A 20,041-nucleotide genomic window follows, 5' to 3' on the forward strand; every position below is an offset into this window, starting at 1 on the left:
ATGGAGTAGAACTTCATGCTGAAACACGAAAGGATACCTTAAACTCAGTGGATACAATGTGTACTTGACGGATTAGGGACATGCATGTTTTCAATTGGAGGTGAAAACAAAATGACAACTTCAATACAACAATCCTGTGGACTTAAATATTTATTGCCATTAAACATCTTTGTTCCCTTTCTAAATAAGTTCTTTTATCTTGAAAATGGACAGGCTGCCAAAATGATAATATTTGTGAGGGTAAGACACATGTAAAATGACCTGAGTATGTGGCATAAATGACTACTCAAGTTTTTCACCCACTTTTAACTTTGAAATGTTAACCTATGAATTGCATTATTACAAAGTCTTTAATCTATTTACTTCAGAAACCACATTTATTACTATTACTTTTTTTGCATCATTTGACTTTTCTTTTTTTAATCTGTCATCTTTGAATTACTTATAATTTTTTCCTGCCCCTTACTTTATATAAATTTACATAACAAATATTAAATTGTAAACTTCATTCTATTTCTTTTTGATTCTTGTTTATTCTGTTATGAACTTGTTTAGCATGTCTATTTTACATAACTCTAAGTTTTCCACATTGACTTCTTTGCAGTAATTTATCTTGTCTTGCAGTTCTTGTTCATTTAGTTGGGTTGCCTAAGTTTTGTAGCATGAAAAACATTTTTGTGATCGCCTTCCATTCCTTCGGTTAAAGTTCATTTTCCAGTTACAGTTGTTTATTTCATGCTTTGCTGTGTTCAATGTGTTTACACAGTTGCTATGTCACTTTTTTTTTCTGTTGTTTTGCTCAATGTTGGGTTTCTCCTCTCATGCTACTATGTTTTACCATAGGAGAATTCTCCTTGATACACTCTGACTTCATTTTGGTGTAGTAGGATGAAGAATGAATCCTTTCCCCCAACAAATTTCAATCTCCTAATCCCTGGCAGCTATAAATATGTGAACTTCTGTGCCAAAATAGACTTGCAAATGAGATTAAGACAATGAGTTTGAATGGGAATATTTTCCTGGATCATCTGAGTAAATGACCTTTATGAGAGGCAGCTAAGAGGGGGCTGGTCAGAGAAGATCATGACCAAAGAAGTAGATGTTGGACTGATGCCTATTGAAGAGGAAGACGGTGAACAACTGCTAAGGATTGCAGCCAACTCTGGAATCTTAAAAAAAAAAAAGGAAAGATCATGGAGTTAGACCTGAAGCTCAGAGTGGACTTTTGACCTCTAGAACATATTTATTTCATGAATTCCTGGTAATTGTCCAAGGAAGAAGAGGAATTCAGTATGATTATATCAACTCTTTCTTTAGATCTAGATCTAATCAGAGTCATTAAGACTTTAGTTGCAATTATAATTTTTCTGTCCTGTTTCAAAATTATAAATCATTTAGTTATCAGCACCCTTAGTGTCCCATACCAGCCTGATCATGGAGCCACCTGTGGTTATGTCATGGAGTTATATTTCCTTCTTGCAATCTGATATTGGTCCCTTCCCAGTGTTCACTTCCAGGAAATATTTTCCTCAGTTTGACCTGTATCCTTGGAAATGAGTTCTAGAGCAATCACTCACCATCATTTGTTTATCCATTGTTTTGAGGTAGAAGCTAAAAATTCCACCTCTTCAAAAACAGAAGTCACGTTACTGATTTCACTCTTGTAAATGTCCCTGTTTAAAGGGAAACCATGGAGTTGTAGCTTTTGTGTGTATTTTAGGTTATGACATGTTCCCTAATTGTTCTTCAGTACAACCACATAAAGCCACACATTCAGTTCATGAAGAGTCCACATTCCCTTCTATCTAGATGATAATTTGGTGTAGTTTAATCCTCTAGTTTTTAATAATTTGATACATGCAAGATAGTATGCACTTTTTACTTCTTTATTAAGTATTATTTTTATTTTTCCACATTATAATTTGTCACTATATTTGTACACAATGGTGGTATTTGTCATTACATATTCATACATATTCAAAATATAGAATATATTTCAACAATGATCATTCCCCAGTATTTCCCTTTTCTGTCCCTTTCTCCCTCCCTCTGGTTCCTTTCATCTACTTAGGTTCCTTTGGTTTTCATGTGACCTCTCCCTACACTTTTCATTCCTTTTCCACTCTACCTTCCACAAAACAGAAAAAAGTTCCAACACTTGACCTTCTCTGTTTGACTTCTTTTGTTTAATATAATTGTCTCAAGGTTCCATCAATTTTCCTGCAAATGACAATATTTCATTTTTCTTAATGTCTAAATAAAACTCCATTTTTAAAAAATCCATATTTTAAAAAATCCATTCAAAAGCTGATGGAAACCTAGGCTGCTTTCCTAGTTTGGGATATCATGAATTGTGCTGCTATAAACACAGGGATGAATGTTTACTTTTATTCTTTGATGACTTTAATTCTTTAGATAAATACTGAGGGGTGTTATAGCTCAGTCACATGGTGGTTCCATGTAGTCTTTTGTGGAACTTCCATACTTATTCCCATAGTGGTTTATGATTTCACCTCAAATTCCACGACTAATTTACAATTTCACCCCAATATTGTAAAAGTGTTCCTTTTCCTTTTTCTCCACATCCTCTCCTGCACTTATTTTGTTGTGTTCTTTTTTTTTTTTCTTTCTTTTTTTTCTTTCTTTTTTTGGTACTGGGGATTATACCCAGGCATGCTTAACCACTTAGTCATATCCCCAGCCCTTTTTAATATTTTATTTAGAGTCACTAATTCGCTGAGACTGACTTTGAACTTTTGATCCTTCTGCCTCAGCCTCCCAAGATGCTGGGCCTACAGGCATGGGTCACTGCTCCTGGTCTATTGTTTATATTCTTGATGACTGCCACTCTGACTAAGATAAAGTCTCAGTGTATTTTCTTTGTTGTTGTTTTGTTTTTTCATTTTCTTAATGGTAATGATGTTGCACTTTTGAAAAAATGTATTTGCTGGTCCTTTGTATTTTTTCTTTTGAGAAGTGTCTGTTTGGCCATTTCCCTATTTATAAATTGAGGTGTATATTTTTATGTCAAGTTTTTGTTTTCTTATGTTTTGTTCTCTTTTCTTTGGTACAGAGGTCTAACCCAGGAGCACTCCACCACTGAACCATATCACCTGCCCTTTTTATTTTTTATTTTGAAACGAGGTCTCAATAAGTTGCTTAGGGCTTTGCTAAGTTGCTGAGACTGGCTTTGGACTTGCAAACCTCTTGCCTCAGCCTCCTGAGCTGCTGAGATTACAGGTGTACCCCACACTTCCCAGTGTTGGTGTCAAGATTTTTGAGGTCTTTATGTATTCTGAATACTAATTTTGTTAGAAGAGTTTGCTAGCAAATATTTTCTCTCATTCTGCAGGTTCTTTTTTCACTCATTTAATTTCCTTTGCTGCATAGAACTTTTAAAATTTGATGTCTTCTCATTTACAAACTTTTGGCATTATTTCTTGAGCTTTAGAAACCTAACTGAGAAAGCTGTTGGATTGTCAAACTTACACGTTCTTCTAGGATTGGCATAGGTTCTGTTCTAAGTCTAGGTTTTGAGTCATTTTGGGTTGATTTTTGTTCAGGGTGAGATATAAGGGACTAGTCTCATTCTTGTATATATGTGTAACAGCCCCATTTGTTTTAAAAAAAGCTTTCTTTTCTCCAAAGTATGCTTTTGGTACCCTGGTCATGGATCATATGAGTGGGTTTGACTCTGTGTCCTTTCTTCTGTACCATTGGTCTATGTAATAGTTTCTATGCCAGTATCATGCAGTTTTTGTTACTATAGATCTGGAGGAATATTTGAAGTCAGATATTGGGATGACTCTAGCATTACTTTCTTGGCATTGAATTTCTTTGACTATTTTGGGCATTTGGTATAAACTTCCCAATGAATTTCAGAACCATTTTTTCTAGTTCTGTTATGAATGTCACTGATATTTTGATGTCCTTTACATTGAATCTGTATAATGATTTTGTTAGCAATGTTAATTCTGTCTATCCATGAACACGCAAGTTGTTTCCCATTTCTTTTATCTTCTTCAAATTCTTTCTTCAATGTTCCATAGTTTAAAAAACTGAAAATCAGTTGATTAATGTTCCTGTTATTCAGTGGGCATGCGTATAAGAGAATACACATACCCAGAATAATGGACCTAGGGATAAAAGAGATTGAGAGGGGCTGGTGCATAATGATTATTACAATTTAGAGTAAATGCATATTCAACGTAAAAAGTGAGGTGCATTCTACATTGGGTGGGAGGTAATATAAATCTGCTTCAGAGCTCAAAATCTGTACAGGATCTACATGTGTCCCTGAAGATGGACTAGGCCATGGTCAGACTCTAGGGGAGTGAAATCCTCTAGCTTGACTACTACTGAATACCTGAGAAAGGCTAGGTGTGGTGAAGCCCAGGGTTGTCTTCTCCCTACCAATGTGGACATGAGGAGGAAGAGGGGTAGAGGAGACAAGTCTGGCTGTGAAGATACAGGAGATTATTTCCAGCAGCAGGAGAAATTCAGTAACTGCTGGGGGTGTGTGAATGGATGAGATCCTCTCAAGTTCATACCTACATTTCAGCCTGCCTCTCATCCTGGTTTCTATATAATGTTAACAGTACAAAAGAGATAAATCCTGTACTTTTCCTTGAGACAAGTATGGTTCTGAGCCTGAGCCTCTCTTGTTTTGCCATATTCTCACCACCGAGGAGACTGAGGAATGCAGTGTCCCTAGACACACAGAAGAACTTCCTTTACATAATCCATATCATCTCTCTAATACTGATGTCAAGTGTAATGTGTGAAGGTTCAAGTTAATGATGGAATTTGCACTGTATAAAATTACCACCTTAGATGATGGGTTTTAGAATCTCTGCAGCACTGTGAAGATTCCAGGTCGGTGCTGATGTCATCAATAGGTCATAATACACTGCTGAGGCCTTGGTGATAGCTGGTCTCACAGCAACCGAATGCTATACTAAGCACTGCTCAGGACAGCAATATTATGAGGTGAGAGCCTGTCTCCATTTTATTTGTTGTCTTTGAAGGTTAAGATTTAATTCTTCATCATCCCATGCTACCTTTTTGAGAGTTGAGCTTCAGAGAGAAAATTACCTGATCTGAGAAACTCTACAGTTTCACACTGAAGAGAAAGTAAAAGGAAACTTCTGAATATATACTCATCTCCAGCCTTCTAAGAAGTTGAGGGGTATGTGTTAGTATATTCTCTGAGCCTAAAATTGCCACAACTGCCTTCTATAAAGTGAGATGTGTGGATTTCCCCTTAATGTCAGGGAAAGAAAAAAGAAGAGGGATAAAAGAGGAAGAGTAGTAATTGATGGAGGGAAGGAAGAGGACAGGGGTGTTTTACTCTACAGTTCCTGAGGTCTTCCTGAGGGCCAGGTTGTGTGAGTCAAGAGAAGTTTCAGATGATGCAGGTCTTGTCAGTGTGGCATTGGATCCAGGCCACCCACACGAAGGCGCTGTGCATCTGTCACAGGCATAGTGGTTGGTCCAGATTATTTTCCATAAAATGAATTGCATGTTCTTTTATTAGACTAGTTCTTAAGGCAATCGAGGAAATAAATGATGTAATGAATTTTCTAATAGTACTTTTCTCATTCATCCTACTTTTCTCTTTTCCTTTTTTCAAATCTGAGCAAAATTCAATTCATTTTATTTTTCACAAATTGCCACAGTATGTAAAGGCACATTTTCCACACTTGATCTTCTAATCTCCCAAGTTTCCACATTCTTCAAATTACCCCATAGTCCTACGCACCTGGGGTAAGCAAGTGAACATTAAGTGCATTTATAATTTTGATGAATAAATAGGTTGGTAAGACATTATCTTAAGTACTTATTAGAAAAATTGATTTCATTGTTCTACTTAGTTATATATGACAATAGAATGCAGTTTAACACACACATCACACATGAATGGAGTATAAATTCTCATTCTTCTGGTTTTACATGACATGGAATTATACTAGTCATGTAATCGTATATGAACACAGGTTTATAAGGTCTGGTTCATTGTATTATCCTTCCTACCCCCATATTCCCTCCCCAAACTTCACTCCTCTTTGTCTAATCCAAAGAATCCCTGTTCTTCCCTAGCACCTCTCCCTTTTTTTATGAATTAGCATCCAGAAAAAAAGTTGATTTTTATTTTTCTCTTAGTATGTTTTCATTATTTTCCAATTGTGTATAATAATCGTGCATTAACAATGTCATTGGAGAAAGTCCTAACCAGGGATTTTCCTGGACTGATTTTTGCCCCTCTAGGATATTTGGTAGCATCTAGAGATACTTTGTAGTATTCATAGCTTGGAGAACAGATATTTCTAGCACCTTCAGGATACAGGTCATGGATGCTGTAATACAAAGCTGCTCTCCCCGCCCTTTCCAGTGCAGCCATTTCCCCGCCTCCCAACCACTTGTCAATCTGTGAACATCCTAACAAGCTATTGGTTTATCAGTCAGCTTGCAAGTATCCTCCTCCATTATTGGTCCCCTGTTAGCCCAGCAGAATTCAACTGCATCACGGTAGCTACTCCGCCATCTTTTCTCTTGCTTTTCTCTCCTATACACTTGCTTACTTTCTCCTCCTCGCTTTTCACACTTTCTTGCGCACACCCTTTCTCTTTCCCTTTCTTTTCCTCTCATTTTCTCTCTTACCCTGCAGGGTGACACTCTGCTTAATAAACTACCTTATTTGATTTCCCTTGTCCTGTGTGGTTTTCCTGGGACCCCTTACAGATGCAGCTAAATGCACAGAAAAATCCCACAATAAAAATTTATCTGACCCAGAATGTTACTAGTGTTGAAGTTTGAATCTTCTAAATATACCACAACTAAGTGTCATGTAACTATTTAGGTTCTGCTTACTGGTTTGTTCTGTCCTCTAAGAGGATGGGGAGGGCCTGGGCTCACACCTGAACAATGAACTGGTAGATCATGACCAGGCTGACCAGCATGCTGAGGCTGGTCAACAGGGAGAAGATGGACAGGACGCGGAGGTTCCTGATGAAGACCAGCAGCACCAGGAAGGGCAAGAAGGTGAGTATGCAGAGTCTGGAGTCCATGGTGGGCGTCAGAATCACAGTCTCATTGTCATGGTAGTTGTTGGTGGTCCCATTGGCAGCTTCTATCACCTAGAAGAGGGGAAGAAAGAAAAATGAAAAGGCCTCCAACCACAAAGCTGGCAACTGTCCTGTTGGAAGAGGCTCCTGACTAAAGGCTGAGTGTGTGAACTAGATCTTAGAGGAACCTTCAGCTGGTGACCCCTCTGTGGAGGTCTTCATGGTTACTGTTGTTAGCAGCCCAAGTGACTGAGTTGCATTTGATCCATCTAAGAGAAAGGAATGGAGATGACATCTTGAGCTTTCCCTACATCCTAGGGCTTCAGATGATAAATGGAAGGCACTGTACAGAAAGTGTTAAAACCACAACTCTTTTGTTGACTGAAACTGGTCAAAGCAATCCAAAACAGAAATTCCTCTCATCTCTAATCTTACACTTTCTTTATACCAGAACCCTACCTGTTTATTGACATTAGTGAGAAACAGGAAATAGGGCAGAATTCCAGCTGAGTGACAGTCAGGAAGAAATCCACAACATGCCTGGAGATGGGAAGGAGGGAAGCCAAAGATCACTGTAATAAAAATGCAAGACCTTGAGTGAGACAAATGCTTTCAATAGTGCTTTTTCCTAAGTCATCACAGACCCTTCTCAGCAGGTGACAAAGACAAGCAAGTCAGTCAAGAGCTTTGGAAGGTGAGAGACACTATCTGTGTGTTTAGTGAGGGTCCCTTCCTGGCTTCTCTAGGATGCTGCATGAGGTCAGGGAATCCCCAGAGCACAGCATAGGCCATGACCCTGCCCAGTCCCTTGGCCTCCTCTACCCACCTGTCTACTTACTCCACTCACATGGGGAGCCCTTGACATGAAAGTGCAGGAAGTGGACTCTTCACAGTCTCTCCCTAAAACTTGGATCCAAGAGCCAATCTAGTCTCGTATAAAGACACGGAAATAAATGTATCCTAACAGATTGCTGGTGGAAGCACAGTTGTACATCAGTTGGTCACGAACTCAAGGGACATCAAAAGGAAATTGGTTACATTATAAATTTCTTTAAGGGAACACAGTACTTCAGTTATAAAGAATGTTAATTCCATATGTGCTGACAGAGGAAAACATCTAAGTGATTTAATGGGGAAAAGCAAGTGTCTCAATAGTATACACAGAATGGTCCATTTGTACACACACAAAATTTAAGAATGTGTGTCTGTTTGTAGACATACAGAACATTCCAAGAGGATATCCATGCAAATGTGACCTGTATTTACTATTAATTTTCACTTTGTGTCCTTCTCTCTTGTTTAAAACTGCTTTTCTTATGAGTACAAGTTTTACTGGAAAGAAATAGGTTGTACAGACCAGGAGGGGAGAAGAGAGAAAGGGGAAGGAGGACAGCAAAAGGCCAAAGCAGTCGTCACAAACCACAGCAGTAAGGAGACAGTCCCAGATTCATAGATCTAGGAGGTGGCAAGAACCCTGAGTGCTTTCTCTCTCTGTCTCTGTCTCTCTGTCTCTCTCTGTCTCTGTCTCTCTCTCTCTCTCACACACACACACACACACACACACACACACACATATACTCTCCTGCCTGCCCAGCTTCCCATCTCAATGTCTAGTGGTGATAGATTGAAAGGAAGGAGGGAAGGAGGACAAATGTAGGGTGGTGGCCACGGTCCAGAAATACTGGGAGGGGCATTTGGGATGAACAGGATGTGCTTCAGGAACTGGGAAAGTGAGAAAGTCTCCACATCCCCAAACTTAGACTCTCCGGTCAGCAGCCCAGGTTGGCTTCCTTCCACTGGGGCTCCCGATGCTGGGAGGAGAGCCAGCCAGAGCAGAGGTTCCCCACAATGTCCTCCCTGACCCAGGGCCCGGAACACAGCTCTGATTCAGCCCTGGATTGGGGATAATACAGTTGTAGGTCATGTGTGAACTTTGTTAAGTGTTGCCTTACTTTCCTCCAATACAGCCTACATACATCAATATTTCCTTTTAGTTCATGAAGGATCCTCGCTCCTCTATATCCTCACAATCTTTTGGTGCAGTGAGACCCTCTAATTTGATACATGCAAGATAGCATCTACTTTTTATTTTTATTTCTATAAAAAGCTTAAAGGCTGAAAATTTGATCATGAAGCTACTTATTATTCAGTGGTCATGATGTTTAAGACAACAACCAGAGTAATGGACCTCAGGGAAAAACAGAGTTGAGGGGTGTCATGGTAATTGTTATGGTTTGGATGTGAGGAGTCTCCCAAATGATCATGTGTGAGACAATGCAAGAAGGTTTGGAGGAGAAATATTTGGGTTATAGCCTGAACCTAATCAGTGAATTAATCCTTGATGGGATTAACTGGGTGGTGACTGTAGGCAGGGTGGGTATGTGGATGTATTGGGGGTGAGGCTATGGGGTATAAATTGTATATCTGGAGTTTAGAACCTATCTCTCTGCTTCAGGATCACCCTGTGAGCTGCTTCCCTCCACCACACTCTTCTGCTGTGATGTCCTGCCCCACTTGAACCTTGAGGAATGGAACAGGCTGTCTATGGACTGAGACCTCTGAAACTGTGAGCCCCTAAAAAACTTTTATTCTCCTTACAGCTGTGCTGGTTGGGTCCTTTAGTCACAGCAGCAAATTCTGACTAAAACAGTACTTGATATGATTTAGAGTAAACATACATACAACTTAAAAGATGAGATTTAGTCTACACTGGGTGGGAGGTAAAAAAAGTGCCTTAGAGCTTGAAGTCTGTACAATCCTTACATGTTTCCAGAAGACAGACCAGGCCCTGGGACAGAATCAAGGAGAGGGAGACATTTAGGCTTGTCAAGAAAAGAATTCCAGAGAACAGCTAGGCTAAGGTTTACCTCCTTCCAAAGTGTGGATGTGATGAGGAAGGGCGGCAGAAAGAGACAGGTCTGTCTGTGAAGATACAGGAGAGTGTTACCAGCAGCAGGGGGGATTCAATAACTGCTAGGGGTGTCTGGATGGATGAGATGTCCTCCAGCCCGCACCTACATTCCAGCTTGCCTCTCACCTGGTTTTCTACATAAGGTGAACAGTACTGATGAGATATAGCCATTACTTTCTTTTATGAGTCAAGCATGGTACTGAGCCTGAGCCTCTGTGGTACTGTCATATCCTCACCACTGAGGAGACTGAGTAGTACAGTATCCCTAGACACACAGAAAAATTTCCCTTGTATAATGCATATCATCTCTTTAATTTCAGATGCAAGCTTTGAAATTCAAGTAAATGAAAGAAATTCTTGTTAGGTGATAGGCTTTGGCAATTTTCCGGTACTATGAATACTGGCTGGGTCCTTGGACTCTGCTGATGTCATCAATAGGTCATAATACACTGCCGAGACCTTAGTGATAGCTGGTCTCATAACAACCTTTATGTTGGACTGAGCACTGCTCTGGACAGTAATTTAGTGAACATACAGTTTGTTGTTTGTTTTTGAAGGTAAAGTTTTAATTCTTTAAAACTTCAAATCCTGATCTGGGTAAGTCTCTAAAGAGTTGCACCATGAAGGAAAAGCAAAAGAAGCATCAAGAAAACACATTCATCCCCCTTCCTGCTAAGAGGTTGAGAGGTGTGTGTTAGCATCTTCTCTGGGCTCAGGATAACCAGGAACTGCCTTCTAAAAAGCAAGAACTGTGGATTTCCAGTTAGTAGCAGTGAAGGGGATGAGAGAAAGAGAATGAGAGACAACAAGAGGAAGACATATAGTGAAGGAGGGAAGGAGGGAGAAAGTGGTGTTTTTCTATATAGTTCCTGGGGTCTTCCTGAGGACCTAGGTTGAGAGTCATGAGAAGATTCAGATGATCCAGGTCTTGTCTCAGAGGTTTAGGACCAAGACCACCTACTCAAAGTCACCATGAGTCTGTCACAAGGTGTAATTTTCCTTAAATTATTTACTTTCATTAAAATTCTCCTGAAGGCAGTTGGGAAATAATTGATGCTATAAATTTTCCAATAGGACACTTCCCTTTTAATGGTGATGAAATTGGCTCCTGGAAGTTAGAAAACAATCCATAGAATAATGAACACATTAAAACTAGTAGTGCATAGATGAATATGAAGTCATAAAAATTTATATACATGGAGTAAAAACTGTTTTATTTCAGAATCATAAAATAGAAATGTGTAGTCTTATGTAATATGTAAAGTAAAAAAAAGACATACTTTGCTGTTTTTATGTTCACAATATTAAATAATTTAATAATTAGAGCCACAGCAAAAAGATTATTAATCTCTGTTTATTAGAAATTGAAAAGCCAAATTAAAATAACTTCAAGAGATTAGGGTGTATCCTGTCAGAGTAAATTCCCATCCTTGCACTGTGTTTTGTTTTTTAGCTTCTGACTTAGGCACATGAAAGATTTTCAATTAAAGATGTTGAATTTTCTGTATGTTTCATGGAGAGTAATGTTGTCTTCCAGTGGTACCAGTGTGCATAGAAAAATAAAAAAAAACCTTTCAGAGTTTACTTCAGAAAGTACTTACTACCTCTGTAATGGCTAATTTGAATTGTCAACTTGATTGGATTACGAAATGCTGATGGTTAAAAGGCTCTGGGTAGATCAATGAAGGTATGTGTAAGAAAGATTGACACATGAGCTACCCCATGGGCAGCACCATCCAAAAGGTTGGAGGATTGGATGGAATAAAATTTGGAAGAACAAAGGAAGGAACAGCAGATGCAAACTTAATTCTTCATGACTGGGTTCTTGCTTGCTTCTGCATTGCCTGAGGATATCAGACTTTACATCCTTCAGTCTTCTAAAATGGACCCTACCAATGATTTTCTGGGGAGTTTCAAGAATTACTTGGTTTTAAACTGGGTTGGCATCATTGATTCTTCTTGTTCTGAGGCTTCAGCATCTTGGAATGCACAACTACTGGTTCCTGCAGTTCTCTAGCCTGCAGATGGTCATTGTGGATTATCCAGCTTCTGGTTGTGTAAGTCAGTCTGATAAATCCCCTTTTTATAATCATACCTCCTATTGGTTCTGTCCCTCTAGAGAGCACTGACTAATACAAGGAGGACAAAAAGTGTTATGGAGGCCAGATGGTACTAGTGCAATTAGTACAGATTTGGTAACTACACAGATTAGCTAAAATCTGTTCTAGTCATATAACTTTCTGAGTCCCACTTTCTACTTCTTTTAAATGCAGATATTTAAACTTCCTTGCACTGTTTTTAGGAAGATACAATAAAATCCAAGCCATATAAAGGGTAAAAATTGAGGTTTTTCAAGATGGCGGACTAGAGGGCGGCTGCATATCGTGTTGCTCCAGGACTCAAGATTCAAAAGAGGAGATAGTGAGTGACTTGGGACCAACTCAAAGCTGCCGGATGAGTCTCTCCCATTGGGGAGGCATCCCGGATGGGGCTGTAGCCCCGGAACGCAGGGAACTTTGTGAAGTAGAGTGGCTCGGCGAGACGCCCCTCCCCCTGCTGGAGTAGTAAACACGGAGAGCGAACCGGAGCGAAAAAACGGAGCAAAAAAACGGCGGAGCGAAGGTTCCAGGACTGTGGGCAGCTTCTCTAAGGAGGGGCAACCTAAGGAGACTCGTCTGTGAAGGGTGAGGCTCCCAGGCCCAGGAGGTAGGTCCGGGCCCCTGGGAACGTTGCCTGGGAAGGCTGCCCTGCCCAGGCGGCAAGACACCCCTCCCCCCACTGAAGCAGTGAACTCGGAAAGCGGGGAACTTTGCAGAGGAGGCTGCGCAGCACACCGCTTGGTTTTGGAGCAATCTGCCAGGGCTCTGGCGGCTGCCAGAGAAAGAGTTGGGTGGCGAGCTATTTGGACTCAGCAACCACCTGAACAACCGGGAGGGGGCTGTCCTGAGGAGGTGGAGGTGCACAGTGAGTTCCTTGGTCTCCAAGCACCCACACAGAACACCGGGTGGCTGCCTGGAGGAAGAGACGAGTGGCGGGTCACTGGGGCTTGGAACATATGTATGAGGCTCCAAGTGACTGCTCAGAGGATGGGTCGCATAGCCAGGTAAATAGGTGCATAGCACAGTCAGGTCCGGGGACCTAGGCACCTTTTCTTGAAAGAACTACACAGAGACAAGCTGAGGGGTGGAGCGAAGTTTCCAGGACTGCGGGCAGCTTCTCTAAGGAGGGACAAACTAAGGAGACTCGTCAGCGAAGGGTGAGGCTCCCAGGCCCAGGAGGTAGGTTCGGGCCCATGGGAACATTGCCTTGGGAAGGCTGCCCTGCCCAGGTGGTAGTTGTGGACTGAGGGGAACCTCTAGGAGGGGAAATGACCAGCGAGACCTCCCCACCGGGTAGTCTTCCCTGCCAGGTGAGGTTTTCCCACAAGGACGGTAAAACCAGAGACACAGGCCCAAACAGGCCTTACCTCAGCCCGCAGTCTAGTTCCCCTTTGGATGACCATTGGTCAACAAGTAGAGGCACCTCTGCCCACTAGCAGGGAATATACCCCACCTGAAGACCACCACCCCTAGAGAGGCAGCTTCCTAGGGGAACACCTACAGTATCAACTTCCTCTAAGACTTCAGGCTACTGAAGGATAAGAGGGGATACACTAGCAATCTTCAGGGACATTATAAGTCAATAGAGGAAATCTGCAACATCTCTGCAGTCCACTGATACCTGAACGACATGAGAAAACAAGGGAAGAAAATGCCTCAAACAAATCTGGATGTTACATCAATAAAATCCAATGACAGCATGGCAGAAGAAATGTCAGAAAGGGAGTTCAGAATGTACATAATCAACATGATAAGGGAAGCAAACGATGAAATGAAAGAGCAAATGTAGGCATTGAATGAACGCACCAATCGACAGTTAAAAGAGCAAATTCAGGAAGCAAAAGATCATTACAATAAAGAGTTAGAGATATTGAAAAAAAACCAAACAGAAATCCTTGAAATGAAGGAAACAATAAACCAAATTAAGAACTCCATAGAAAGCACAACCAATAGCATAGAACACCTGGAAGACAGAACCTCAGATATTGAACACAAAATATTTACCCTCAAAAACAAAGTTGAACAAACAGAGAAGATGGTAAGAAATCATGAACAGAATCTCCAAGAACTATGGGATATCATGAAAAGGTCAAATTTGAGAATTATTGGGATTGAGGAAGGCTTAGAGAAACAAACCAAAGGAATGAACAACCTATTCAATGAAATAATATCAGAAAATTTCCGAAATCTGAAGAATGAAATGGAAAATCAAGATCAAGAGGCTTATAGGACTCCAAATACACAAACTTACAACAGACCCACACCAAGGCACATTATAATGAAAATACCTAACATACAAAATAAAGACAGAATCTTAAAGGCTGTGAGAGAAAAGAACCAAATTACATTCAGGGGGAAACCAGTACGGATATCAGCAGATTTTTCAATCCAGACCTTAAAAGCTAGAAGGGCCTGGAATAACATTTTTCAAGCCCTAAAAGAAAATGGATGCCAACCAAGAATCTTATACCCAGAAAAACTTACCTTCAGATTTGACGACAAAATAAAATCCTTCCATGATAAACAAAAGCTAAAAGAATATACAAAAAGAAAGCCAGCATTACAGAACATTCTCAGCAAAATATTCCATGAAGAAGAGATGAAAAACAAAGAAGCAAATCACCAAAGGGAGGAGATATCCTAAAGGAACTCTCAAATAAAGAGGAACCAAGTCATGTCAAAAATAAACAAATAAATGAATAAAATGAGTCAAATGACCGGGAATACAAATCATATCTCAATAATAACCCTGAATATTAATGGCCTGAATTCATCAATCAAAACACATAGACTGGCAGATTGGATAAAAAAAGAAAGATCCAACAATATGTTGCCTGCAAGAGACTCATCTCTTAGAGATACCCAAAGACTAAAGGTGAAAGGATGGGAAAAAACTTACCATGCACATGGACCCAGCAAAAAAGCTGGGGTATCCATCCTCATTTCAGATAAAGTGGACTTCAAGCCAAAGTTAATCAGAAGGGATAAAGAAGGACATTTCATACTGCTTAAGGGAACCATAAATCAGCAAGACATAACAATCGTAAATATCTATGCCCCAAACAGTGTCTCACCCATGTATGTCAAACAAATCCTTCTCAATCTCAGAAACCAAATAGACCACAATACAATAATACTAGGCGATTTTAACATGCCTCTCTCACCACTGGACAGATCTTCCAAACAAAAATTGAACAAAGAAACCATAGATCTCAATAACACAATCAATAATTTAGACTTAACAGACATTTATAGAATATACCATCCAACGAAGAGTGAATACACTTTCTTCTCAGCAGCACATGGATCCTTCTCTAAAATAGGTCATATATTATGCCACAAAGCTAATGTTAGCAAATACAAGAAGATAGAGACACTGCCTTGTATTTTATCAGATCATAATGGATTGAAACTAGAAATAAATGAAAGAGTAAAAAACTACTACTAATGAAAGAGTAAGAAAATACTCCAACACCTGGAGATTAAACAATATGCTATTATATGATGAATGGATAACAGAAGATATTAAGAAGGAAATTAAAAAATTCTTAGAGGTAAATGAGAACAAAGAAACATCATATCAAAATCTCTGGGACACTATGAAAGCAGTACTTAGAGGAAGATTTATTTCATGGAGCGCATTCAATAAAAGAAGCAAAACTCAACAAATAAATGACCTAACACTACAGCTCAAAGCCCTAGAAAAAGAAGAGCAGACCAACACCAAAAGTAGTAGAAGACAGAAAATAGTTAAACTCAGAGCTGAAATCAACAAAATTGAAACAAAAGAAACAATACAAAAAATTGACAAAATAAATAGTTGGTTCTTCGAAAAAATAAACAAAATTGATAAACCTTTAGCCACACTAACAAAGAGAAGACGAGAAAAGACCCAAATCACCAAAATTCGGAATGAACAAGGAAATATCACAACAGACATGACTGAAATACAAAACATAATTAGAAGCTATTTTGAAAATCTATACTCCAACAAAATAGAAAGTTTCGAAGATATCAACAAGTTTCTAGAGACATATGAATTGCCTAAACTCAACGAGGAGGACATACACAATTTAAATAGACCAATTTCAAGTAATGAAATAGAAGAAGTCATCAAAAGCCTACCAACAAAGAAAAGTCCAGGACCATGATGAGTTCTCAGCCGAGTTCTACAAAACCTTTAAAGAAGAGCTCATTCCAATACTTTTCAAAGTATTCCATGAAATAGAAGAGGAGGGAACCCTCCCAAACTCATTCTACGAAGCCAATATCACCCTGATACCTAAACCAGACAGAGACACATCGAGGAAAGAAAATTTCAGACCAATATCCTTAATGAACATCGACGCAAAAATTCTCAACAAAATTTGAGCAAATCGCATACAAAAACATATTAAAAAGATAGTGCACCATGATCAAGTGGGTTTCATCCCAGGGATGCAAGGTTGGTTCAACATCAGGAAATCAATAAATGTCATTCACCATATCAACTAGACTTAAAGTCAAGAATCACATGATTATTTCAATAGATGCAGAAAAAGTAGTTTGATAAAACACAGCACCCCTTCATGCTCAAAACACTAGAAAAAATAGGGATAGTGGGAACGTTCCTTAACATTGTAAAGGCCATCTATGCTAAGCCCATGGCTAATATCATTCTTAATGGTGAAAAACTGAAAGCATTCCCCCTAAAATCTGGAACAAGGCAGGGATGCCCTCTCTCACCACTTCTATTCAATATCGTCCTTGAAACTCTAGCCAGAGTAATTAGACAGACCAAAGAAATTAAAGGGATACTGAATTGAAAAGAAGAACTCAAACTATCCCTATTTGCTGATGATATGATTATATACTTAGAGGAACCAGGAAATTCCACCAGAAAACTCTTAGAACTCATAAATGAATTCAGTAAAGTAGCGGGATATAAGATCAATGCTCATAAATCTAATGCATTTTTATACATAAGTGATGAATCTTCAGAAAGAGAAGTTAGGAAAACTACCCCATTCACAATAGCCTCGAAAAAAATAAAATACTTGGGAATCAATCTCACAAAAGAGGTGAAAGACCTCTACAATGAGAACTACAGAACACTAAAGAAAGAAATTAAAGAACATCTTAGAAGATGGAAAGATCTCCCATGTTCCTGATAGGCAGAATTAATATTGTCAAAATGGCCATACTACCAAAAGTGCTATACAGATTCAATGCAATTCCAATTAAAATCCCAACGATGTACCTTACAGAAGTAGAACAAGCAATCATGAAATTCATCTGGAAGAATAAGAAACCCAGAATTGCTAAAGCAATCCTTCGCAGGAAAATGAAGCAGGGGGTATTGCAATACCAGTACTTCAACTGTACTACAAAGCAATAGTAAAAAAAAAACAGCATGGTATTGGTACCAAAATAGACAGGTAGATCAATGGTACAGAATAGGGACACGGACACAAACCCAAATAAATATAATTTTCTCATACTAGACAAAGGGTCCAAAAATATGCAATGGAGAAAAGATAGCCTCTTCAACAAATGGTGCTGGGAGAAATTGGAAATCCATATGCAACAATATGAAACTAAACCCATATCTCTCACCGTGCACAAAACTAAACTCAAAATGGATTAAGGACCTTCGGAATCAGACCAGAGACCCTGCATCTTACAGAAGAAAAGGTAGGTCCAGATCTTCAACATGTCGGCTTAGGACCAGACTTCCTCAACAGGACTCCCATAGCACAAGAAATAAAAGCAAGAATCAACAACTGGGATAGATTCAAACTAAACAGCTTTCTCTCAGCAAAGGAAACTATCAGCAATGCGAAGAAAGAGCCTACAGAGTGGGAGAAAATCTTTGCCAATCATACTGCAGATAGAGCACTAATCTCCAGAATCTATAAAGAACTCAAAAAACTCTACACCAAGACTACAAATAACCCAATCGACAAATGGTCTAAGGAAATGAACAGACACTTCACAGAAGAAGACCTACAAACAATCAACAAACATATGGAAAAATGTTCAACATCTCTAGTAATAAGAGAAATGCAAATCAAAACTACCCTAAGATTCCATCTCACCCAATCAGAATGGCGATTATCAAGAATACAAGCAACAACAGGTGTTGGTGAGGATGTGGGGAAAAAGGTACACTCATACATTGCTGGTGGGGTTGCAAATTAGTGCAGCCACTCTGGAAGGCAGTAGTGGAGATTCCTTAGAAAATCTTGGAATGGAACTACCATTTGACCCAGCTATCCCACTCCTCAGGCCTATACCCAAAGGACTTACAATCAGCATACTACAGAGATACAGCCACATCAATGTTCATAGCTGCTCAATTCACCATAGCCAGATTGTGGAACCAACCTAGATGCCCTTCAGTTGATGTATAGATAAAGAAACTGTGGCATATGTATACAATGGAATATTACTCAGCCATAAAGAATGATAAAATTATGGCATTTGCAGGCAAATGGATGAAATTGGAGAATATCATGCTAAGTGAGATAAGCCAATCTCAAAAAACCAAAGGAAGAATGATCTCGCTGATAAGTGGATGATGATACATAATGGGGCGTGGGAGGGGTTAGTGTTAGGGTTAGAGTGAGGGTTATGGAGGGGGGCAAGAATGGGGGAAGGAAGGACTGTATAGAGGGAAAAGAGGGATGGGAGGGGTGGGGGGAAGGGGAAAAAATAACAGAATGAATCAACCGACATCACCCTATGTAAATTTATGATTACACAAATGGTATGCCTTTACTCTATGTACAAACAGAGAAACAACATGTATCCCATTTGTTTACAAGAAAAAAAAAAGAAAAAAAAAGGGTAAAAATTCACACATTCAAGGTATGGAATAATGAATTACACATAAGCCCTTGATCCTACCACTCAAGAATAAAATCTCTATCAATAGTTGCACTAGGAGGTTTTGTATCCATTCAACATAGGTTTTCAGAAAATGATTTTGTGCTAGTTCCTTTTAGTTATACATAACATTAAGATGCATTTTAACATAAGTATAAAAGCATGGAATATAATTTGCTCTAATTCAGTCCCCAGTATTTCTCCTTTTCCTCCCTTCCTACCTCTTCCTATTCTCTTCCCTCTACTGATTTTGATATTTATTTAGAGTTGTTTTAAAAATAGTGTCTTGGTGATAAAAAAGTGGGGTGTATTTTTATATGTACATTGGAAAGTTAGGATGGACTTATTGCACTGTTCTTCCCTTAATCTCTCTCTCTTCCCTCCCCTTCGATCTCTTTCTTCTACTTCACTGACATCTCCAATTTTTTGAAATCCCTCCACCTTGTCTTGTCTTTTCCCTTATTTTGGACTAGCTTCCACATATCAGAGAAAACATTTGACCTTTTCATTCCTGGATCTGACTTGTTTCACTTAGCATGATGTCTCCAGTTCCTTCAAGGAAATGCCCTCATTTCATTCTTGCTTATGGCTGAATAATACTCCATTTTGTACATAAACCATATTTCCTTTACAGATTCCTCTGTTCACAGGCACATGGATTGGTTTCATTGCTTGACTATTGTGAATTGTTCTGCTATGAACATTGTTGTGGCTGCATCCGTATAGTATACTGAATTTAGATCTTTTGAGTGTATACCAAGGAATGGAATAGCTAGGTCATATGCCAGTTTCCTTTCAGTTTGTTTCCTTTTATAAATCAGTTTTATAGTTAGTTGAGCTCCTCCTGATAAAATCATATTTGCATGGAATTTGATTTCAATTCATAATCCTCTTTTTTTCTTCCTATACTCAATCCTCTGTCCCATTCTGTTTCCTCTACTAGACTTCTTTTTTGTTCATTATTATATTTGATTGGTTCTTTCTAACTGTGCATAAATATTAAGTTCCCTGTTGTATATTTATATGTGCACACAACATAATTTTTTAAGAATTCATTTTACATTGCCTCCCCTTACTCATCTCTTCACTTGGTCACTTGA

This window comes from Sciurus carolinensis, chromosome 6, assembly GCF_902686445.1.
Source record: "Sciurus carolinensis chromosome 6, mSciCar1.2, whole genome shotgun sequence".
Classification (NCBI taxonomy): Eukaryota; Metazoa; Chordata; class Mammalia; order Rodentia; family Sciuridae; genus Sciurus; species Sciurus carolinensis.